At 38.6% G+C, this 10000-nt stretch overlaps 1 protein-coding gene across 1 annotated transcript in view; it reads right to left on the bottom strand.

The window, feature by feature from the left end:
- LOC143018781 (uncharacterized) overlaps positions 1-10000 on the bottom strand; it is an 85565-nt gene that overhangs the window by 14014 nt on the left and 61551 nt on the right. The window lies entirely within an intron of this gene.

The following is a 10000-nucleotide window of genomic DNA, read 5'->3' as shown; positions in this document are numbered from 1 at the left end:
CTATGTATGATATTAACGGATTGACAGCCTTGTGAAATCTATATATAAAAGCATGTATGCAAAAACGACCCTTTAGGATTAAGTGATTTACTGAAATTTGACCAGTCACGGTTTAAGGCTTGTTTTCCAAAAATCTCTTCGAATGGCGTACAAAAGAACCGCTGGCTACTTACGGGACAGTTCACCTTTTAATCGCTTGTTTAACTTGTCATTCTTTTATATGTGCTATTACCTTTCCCAAGTCCAGCATTCTTGATCTTTCTTCATGTTTCTTACATATCCATACAGTCATACTGTTATATAGTAATGGTATGTACGAGTATAATTGCGTACCATAACGTAATGTATGTATATACGTACGCAAACATGCGCGCACACACCTACATACCTACATATACATACACACACGCAGACATCAACACACAACCGCACACACGCACAAGAACACACACACACACGTACACACACCTACACACGCACTTACACACGTAAATATAAACACACATGTAAACACACACAAGCACATACACACACACACACACACACACACACACACACATACACACATTCACATGCACACACACACACACACGCGCACACACACACACACACACACACACACACACACACACACACACACACACACAAACACACAAGCATACATACATGTACACACAAAGGGGCATATGAAAGACAGAAAGAAGTGAGGGAGGAGAGGGAGAAGAAAAGGAAAGCAAGCGACGGCGGCCTAAAAAGGGGGAGATTGTGTTCATCTTTGCCGAGAAGAATGCCCAACGAAAAGAAATCTCAAATAACAGAATCAAATGTTGAGGAGGAAGAGAAAAGCCCGGAAGAACGGAACGAAAACGAGAGAGAGAGAGAGAGAGAGAGAGAGAGAGAGAGAGAGAGAGAGAGAGAGAGAGAGAGAGAGAGAGAGAGAGAGAGAGAGAGAGAGAGAGAGAGAGAGAGAGAGAGAGAGAGAGAGAGAGAGAGAGAGAGAGAGAGAGAGAGAGAGAGAGAGAGTTCATGATGAAGGAACAAGAGCAAAAAATCAGGCGAATATTACAACCAGAGAACGGGGTCGAGGGAAAATCGAGAAAATCAGCGAGATGAATATTACTCCACGGGAGATGAGATGGAGCAACTGTGGAAAGGAGGATGCGAAGATGAAACGTCCGAAAAGTGTGTTTAACGAATAAAAGGAGAAGATAGAAGCAATAAATGGGTAATAAAGAAACGACCTGGGGAAGAGGTCGGGTCTATGACGAACGAGAAGAGGAAGAAGGAAGCGGCCAGGGTACTTGAAGGAAATTGCAAATAAAATTGGACAAAACGAATATTTTGATTATGAAAATGAAATTGAAGATTCAAAGGGGTTTCACAGTTACCCTAGTATGATCATGGTTACCTTTTGAAGATTTTGCTAAGAATAAACATATAGAGTCTATAGAAATCCTTTTATGTATGTGTGTGATAGAAATGGCAAAATCTATCTTGATTAACCCAATATAGCATTAATATTTTTTAATGAAGTGCGTCTAGCCTGACAATTTTATTCAGATTACAAAAACTGCTCTATACATTTCTGGGTTATATATATATATATATAAACATATATATAATATATATACATACACACACACATACACACACACACACACACACACACACACACACACACACACATACACACACATACACACATATATATACATATATATATATATATATACATATATATACATATATATACATATATATATATACATATATATATATATATATATATATATATTAACTCAATGCATCACTTAATCTTCTTTAATACATTTCTGACAAACGTTGTATCTATTCATTTTACATAACTCCCTCCACGTGTTCACATGTAACTTGATGAAGACCTATATCTTGTAGACACCAGGATGAGAGTAGGAGGAGATCTGGTGGTCATGGAGACCAGATCCTGCCATAGAGACAAAGAAACATAAATGTGATTGTAATGGAAATCTACACAATTGAAAACGCCATGGAGACCAGGTCCTGCCACAGACAACGAAACGTAAATGTAAATGTAATGGAAATCTCCAACGCAATTGAAAACGCCTTGGAGACCTGATCCTGTCATAGAGACAATGAAACGTAAATGTAAATGTAATGGAAATCTACACCACATTTGAAAACGCCATGGCGGGCGACCAGCTCTAATCATTGTCTTCATCAGCGTGACTACAGTCTTCTCTTCTCAGACCTTTCCTCGACTAAATAAATCGTCTGAGAATTAAGTGTATGTTACTGAATATATCAAGCAAATTTTCTTCGTGTCTCGTCATCGTCATTATGATTATAATTTTAGTCATCGTTCAGTATGATCTGGATTTAATTGTCATTGTCATTGTCATTGTGACTAAGCTTTACGACTTTAATCTTTATTTTGGCTTTCTGCTGTATTTTTTTAATCTACAAATTTAGGTTTAAGAAGGAAATAGGTAAGAACTGGTTTACTAACACATTGGTCAACGAACGAAATAGACTTAGTAATTATACAGTGAGCGCTGAAACAATGGGTTGCTTTAGGAGAAGATTATATAACTTAACGAACAGGGATGAAAGATGGTAAATGCCTAGTGTAGGCCTTATGACTTCTTACTTTCTCCTCCATTCTTATGTTGTTATGTACTTTACTACCTTTATTACTCACTCCCTTTGGTGTGATATCACCAAAGGCCGAAACACTGAAGATTACCTACAAAAAACAAAAATTATTTTGTCCTACATCTGGTAACATTATACAGCCGAGGAAAGCCACTTTGCAACGAAAGGATAAGAAGAATCCCGATAAATCTTTTTAACCTCGTTTTACAACTTATCTTCATTCTGTCTGCCATCATACAACTTTAATAACCCCGACAAAGACCTTGAAGACCCTCTCATATATACCAAAAGAGTAAGACTCTTACACTTGAGTCCTTCAGGAGCTTCCTACATCAGAGAAATGAGTCTCGAGGAACTCGAAGGAATAAGTTCTTCTGAAGAGGTTCTTGAGGATCTACAGGCTCTACAGAAACTTCTGAATGGGTCAACAAGAATAAAGTTCCTTATGGTCGGTGGATGTCAAACGATCTATCTCATTGTCGACGTGATCTTCAAGAGGGTAAAAAGCAGCAGTTCATAAATTCAAGAGGAAATTTAGGTTTAAGAAAGAAATAGGAAAGAACTGGTGGATGCCAAACAATCCATTTCATTGTCGACGTGATCTTCAAGAGGGTAAAAAGCAGCAGTTTATAAAATCAAGAGTAAATTTAGGTTTAAGAAAGAAATAAGTAAGAACTGGTTTACCAACAGAATGATTAACAAATGTAATAGACTTAATAACTACGTAGTGACCGCTGAATCTATGGCTTGTTTTAAGACAAGGTTAGATAACTATGGATAAGGATGTGAGGTGGCAGGGGACCAATAACCGTCTAGTGTAGGCCTTAGGGTCTCTTGTAGTCTCCTCCATTCTTATATTCATATGTTTTGAATCCACAGAAATTCGAATAGGGTTCCACAGACATACAAATAGTATTTGGTTGTTGGTTGACGAATTATTTTCTTATTGTTCAAATGATCTGCAGGAAAGTAAGAAACAGCATTGCATAAGTCAAGAAAACTCGAACAAAGATATGCTGAGAGCCACTTCTCTGGACTGTAGCTTACCCGTTGTAGCCAACTGGATGGGTTGGGTTGAGGGCACACTTGTGCAACAAAGTCCTAATAAGGCATTTAATCAGTGCAATAATAAAGGATAACTTCACCTGGCTGGTGTTAATTTGAAACCTTTCATGTCTAAGAGGGGGTATTCGTCTTCTTGCAGGACCAGATGATTTTGTTTATCTTAGTGTTATTGATTCACAAACTGGAGTACTCGAGGATCGTACAGGTAGTACACTAGCCCGTTCGAGGTTATGTGCAACTTTTAGTTGTTGACGCCCAAGCATGATTTCTAATGTGCTGTGAGCAAAGTTATGACTTGCATCGACCAGCGGGTATAAAAGAAACAGATAATCTGTGTTGGCACAGTGTATATATACATATATTTATTGTGTACATTATTTATATTATGCTATTGTGTATTTGTGTTAGGTATTATAAAATTGTAATTTCCCAGAACAAATCTTTTGCATTAGAATTTAGTAACTATATTGTTTACTCTGTTGTTGGTTTATTTGTGAGTTCTACTTATGAATAAAAGTATATCTAATGAAAAACAAATTCTGGAACCTTACGGGATATAAAGTGGTACTCAATCAGAAAAATTTTGGGAATCACTACTTTAGAGGAACCACCTAAAGACTAAGAGAACCAAAACACAGGAAAGGATTCCTTGCACCGGGCCGCCATTAGGCTAAGGCCCGGGCAGGAGTATTATCTCCAGCACAAAAAAAAAAAAAAAAAAAAAAAAAAAAAAAAAAAAAAAAAAAAAAAAAAAAAAAAAAACTTGATCACCAGTCTCACCTGGAATGGTTGTTTTGTATGAAAACCATGAAAAAAGATCCAGACTAAAACGTGATCAACGAAGTGAATAAAAAGGTAAAATTACCGGATGGAACGAGTGAACGACGTAAGTCGAAATCGGTCGAGTAGTGTTATTCACCTCATAAAGGTCCTTTCGGAGTCCCGTGTTTCCCTCTGCTTGTCTCCCAATACCTATCTGTGCAAATTCTACTATAGGTCACAATACCCAAGCAAAGGAATGTGACTGTCAGGACGGAACGAAAGTACGACGTAAGTCGAAATTGGTCGAGTAGTTTGATTTACCTCATGAAGACACTTTCGGAGTCCCATGTTTCCCTCTGCTCCTCTTCCCATACCTGTCTGCACAAATTCTACTATAGGTCACAATACCCAAGCGAAAGACTCAAACTGTCAACCGATAGATATCAAATTCTGTTTCGTATTAAGTAAGTATTACTCTCGGGGGCATGTCCATCCTTGTGGTCGTCATTGTCATCAAGCACAGTTTCTTGATTGACGCCTGAGGCAACGAGAGTAAATACTGTAGGAGAATAGGAAGGAAAAGGAGGACGAGGAAGAGGAGCAAGAGGAGTAGATAAAGCGGAGGAGAAGGATAAAGATGAGGAGGAGAAAGAGGAAGAGGAGGAGGAGGAGGAGGAGGAGGAGGAGGAGGAAAAGTAGGATAGAAAAGAATGAAAAAATTATGCCCGAGGTAACCAGATAATGAAAATGGGAATAGATGTTGAAGAAAATGAAGGAGAGGTATAAAAAGAAGGAGGAGAAGGGGGAAAAGGAGGAGGAAAAGGAGGAGGAAAAGGAGGAGGAAAAGGAGGAGGAAAAGAAGGATGAAAGAGGAGGAAGAAAAAAGAAAGGAACATGCAGAGTCATAATAAATGAAGAGGAAAAAAAAGAAGAGGAAGACGAGGCAAGAGATGAAGAATTTATTTAAGGAAAGAAAGATGAAAAAGAGAAGGAAGTAAATGGAATAAGAGGAAGACGAAGAAGAATAACAGGAGAAGAAGGAAGAGAAGGAAAGAGATGAAGGAAGAAGAGAAGTACAAAGATATGGAAGATGAGAGCGAGATTATGAGAAGAACCAAGAGGAGGAACTGGAGAAGGAGAGAGAAAAAGAGGAGGAGGAGGGGAAGAAAGAAGAGGAAAAGAAAGAGGAAAGGAATAGAAAGGAGGAAGAGTAAGAGAAGATGGTGAAGAGTAGCAGTAGTAGGAGAAGGAGAGAGAAGAGGAGAAGGAGAAAAAAGAGGAGGAAGAGGAACGACAGCAATAGCTGTAGTAGCGGTGTGAGAAAAGGAAGAGAAAGAGGAGGAGGGGAAGAAGGGGCAGGAGAAGGAAGAGGTGGAGAAGCAGGAGGAGGAAGAGGAGGAGTAGAAGGAAGAGGAAAGAACAAGAGGAGGAGGTGACACTGAACCAGGATACAGAACCTTAATCCATGAGAAAGAGTGGCAGTTTTCTAAACTTGATAAGATTACTCACCATGAGCATAAACAGAATGATTAAAACCACACAAATAATTCAGCCATTTGAGCCTCAACACCAGAAAGCAAGAAGACGTAGAGAATAGACAAAAGACATCAGAACAGGTGTAGGAAAGGGAGGAATAGGTAAATAGAAGGAAAAATACCAAAAACAAAGGAAGAGGGCTTGCCTAAGAAAAGAAATAACAGAATAAACGACTGTTCACAATGATATTGAAGAAGGAGAAGAATCTGAAGAGAGAGTATTAGTATTTTGTGGGAACAAGAGGAACTATCTTTGGATAGGGAAAAAGAAAGATCGGAGGGTATCAGATAATTTCAACGCTCACTACATAGTTACTAAGTCTATTCTATTAATTGACCAGTCTATTGGCAAACGAAATAAAGAAGAACTGGTTTACCAATAGATTGGTCAACGAATGGAATAGACTTAGCAACCATGTAGTGAACGCTGAACCTATCAGTTGTTTTAAGAGGCTAGATAGATTTATGGGCGGGGATGAAAAGGTGATAATGGACATGGAACTGCCTAGCGTAGGCCTTATGGTCTCTTGTAGTTAACTTCTTTCTTAAAATAATGCTGAGTAGCTCTGGTCCGTAGGGGTGTCATTAAAGTTCCTAAAACACTGATTGAGTGAAACATACTGTCAGTATATATATATATATATATATATATATATATATATATATATACAGATAGATAGATAGAGAGAGAGAGAGAGAGAGAGAGAGAGAGAGAGAGAGGAAGTGATAAAGAGAGAGAGAGAAGAAGAGAGAAGGTTGGAAGATCGAAAACTTAAAGACAAATGAAAGATCACGAATGCAAGATATGAGGTTTTGGCCGAAGTCCGAGTTACATGAAAGAAAAGGGGGGCTGGGATAATGGGGGAGATTGTATGAATAAGCAGAAGAAAAACAGAAGCGAGTCCAGGGATGAAATGAGAGAGAGAGAGAGAGAGAGAGAGAGAGAGAGAGAGAGAGAGAGAGAGAGAGAGAGAGAGAGAGAGAGAGAGAGAGATTAAACGTAACAAATGACAGAAGAATAAGGAAGAAAGGGGATTAGGGAAGACAAAAAAAGGAGGACTTTATTGAGAGAATGGAGATGTCAAGAAGTGAGGCATAAAGGAATGCACGAGATGGTAATGACTTATCATGGAAATATGATGATGTGAGGAGGAAGGAGAGAGAGAGAGAGAGAGAGAGAGAGAGAGAGAGAGAGAGAGAGAGAGAGAGAGAGAGAAAGGAAGTGTATTAAGAAGAGGAGGAAGGAGAGGAAGAAAAGAAGGAAGAGGAGGAAGTAGAGGAGAGGAAGAAGGTGGAGGAGGGAAAGGAAGGGAGGAAGAAGGAAGATAAAGGAGGATGGAGAGGAGAAGAAAGAGGCATTAGTAAAGTATAAGGAAGAGGATAAGGAAGTTTATGAGGAAGAGGAGGAAGGAAAGGAAGAAAAGAAGGAAGAGGAGGAAGTAGAGGAGAGGAAGAGGGTAGAGGAGGGAAAGGAGGGGAGGAAGAAGGAAGACAAAAAGAGGATGAAGAGGAGGAGGAAGAAGTATTAATAAAGTAGAAGGAAGAGGATAAGGAAGTGTATGAGGAAGAGGAGGAAGGAGAGGAAGAAAAGAAGGAAGAGGAGGAAGTAGAGGAAAGGAGGAGGGTGGAGGAGGGAAAGGAAGGGAGGAAGAAGGAAGAGAGCAAAGAGGAGGATGAAGAGGAGAAGTAAGAAGTAGAAGGAAGAGAATAAGAAACTATAATAGAGAAAGCAAGAGGAAGTAGAAGTATAGGACAGGCAGTAATGAAACATTAGAAGAAAATAAATAAGATAAATATTGATAAATAAAGAAGAAAAACGAAGAAAAGAGGGAGCAGGATAAGGAAGATTATTGAAAATGAAGGAGATGGAAGAAGAGGAAGGAGAGAAGAAGGGGAAAGGGAAGAAGAAAGAGGAGAAGGAATAGAAGGAACTGATAAAGGAGGGAAAGGCTGAGCATGAAGAAGAGGAGTAGGATATACATGGAAGAGAGAACGGAACGGGAAGGAGGAAAAAAGAGGAGGAAGAAAGAGGAGGAAGAAAGAGGAGGAAGAGGAGCAGGGAGAGCTGGAACAGAGGAAGGAACAGGGAGAGAAGGGGAGGAAAAGGAGGAAGAGGATGATGATGATGATGAAGAAAGGAATGACAAGGAGGAGGAAGAGGAAGAGGAAGAGGAGGAGGAAGAAGAGGAGGAGGAGGAAGAGAGGAAGGACAAAGAGGAGAGGGAGGAGGAGGGAGGATAAGGAGGAGGAGGAGAAATAGGAGGAGGAGAAGGAGGAGGAGGATGAAGAGAGGAAGGACAAGGAGGAGGAGGAGGAGGAGGAGGAGGAGGAAGAGGAGGAAGGACTATCTAATAAAGCAACCAACGTGGACAGTGCATAAAAGAGGAGAGCAACGGGAAGAAAGAGGAAGAAGAAAAGGAGGGACGGAGAAAGATGAAGCAGAGAGAGAAAGAAGGGTAGTGGAGGGTGGATGAGATAAAGAAAAGAGAGGGAAAAGAGACGAAATAAACAGAGAGGAAAAAGAGAAGAGAGAGAGAGAGAGAGAGAGAAAAAGTAGAGAAGTAAAGAAAGTGCATATTAAATAAACCGAGAAATGTGAGGATCGTACTAAAAGGAACAAGAGAAAAAAAAAACGAAATATAAAGAGACGAGTGATAACTTGAGCAACAAATTGAATAGCAAAATGAGAGTTAGGAACTAGAGAGGCAAAGAGAAACGAAGGTACGGAGAGGAGAATTAAGAGAAAGAGAGACAGAGAGTAAGAGATAAGATAGACAGATGAAGAGACATATAGACACACACACACACACACACACACACACACACACACACACACACATGTGCACGCACACACACACATACACACACATAGACGCACACGGACATACACTTAAACAGACACACACACACACATGTGTATTTGCGTATATGCATGTATACCGGTATATATATACATATATACATATATATATATATATGTATATATATATATATATATATATATCGCCTATTTTAATTCCCGTGTTATATGCCAGTTTCAGCCCTGCCTTAGTGAGATTATGTTACCCAGTAGGTTTTCTATACAGACACAAGGAAAAGGCGTTACAAATAAGAAATAGGGGTAGCAAGAATAAAGAGGCTAGTGATGAGAACTGTAGGTATCTGTCTGTACCCAACTCTAAGTGTTCAAACGTCATTGAACAAAATCTCACTAAGGGAGGCCTGAAACTGGCATATAGCAAGGGAATGAAAATAGGCGATATATATATATATATATATATATATATATATATATATATGTATATATATATATATGTATATACATATATATATATAAACACACATATATATACATATATATATATATATACATACATATATATATATATATATATATATATATATGTGTGTGTATAATTAAAATTTCCAGCAGCTTCTGCGTTCACGAGTTTTTTGCTGACATTCTTGACTTTTCTTATGCTGGGGCGCTGTGTCGTGCTAAGAAAAGCATAAGAAAAGTCGAGAATGTCAGCAAAAATCTCGTGAACGCAGCAGCTGCTGCAATTTTAATGACATTTGCCTAAAAGAGTATCTGCTGCCCAACTATAGCAATATATATATATATATATATATATATATATATATATATATATATATATATATATATATATATATATATATATATTGCAGAAGAAATCACTTGAACGCGTGATACTAGTATGCAGACAAACCACTGGGAAAATGAAAGAGATGAGACCGAGCGCTTTCGTCTATTCAAAATGTCTGAATAGATCGTCTATTGAAAATGTCTGAATAGACGAAAGCGCTCGGTCTCATCTCTTTCATTTTCCCAGTGGTTTGTCTGCATATATATATATATATATATATATATATATATGTGTGTGTGTGTGTGTGTGTGTGTGTGTGTGTATACATGTACACATACATATCAATAAACATAAGGACAAAAAGTCAACAATAACAAC

Source organism: Oratosquilla oratoria, chromosome 35 (assembly GCF_046742065.1).
Source record: "Oratosquilla oratoria isolate Oo_2021 chromosome 35, ASM4674206v1, whole genome shotgun sequence".
Classification (NCBI taxonomy): domain Eukaryota; kingdom Metazoa; phylum Arthropoda; class Malacostraca; order Stomatopoda; family Squillidae; genus Oratosquilla; species Oratosquilla oratoria.
The sequence above is the reverse complement of the archived record's forward strand: the minus strand, read 5'-3'. Positions and strand labels throughout refer to the sequence as shown.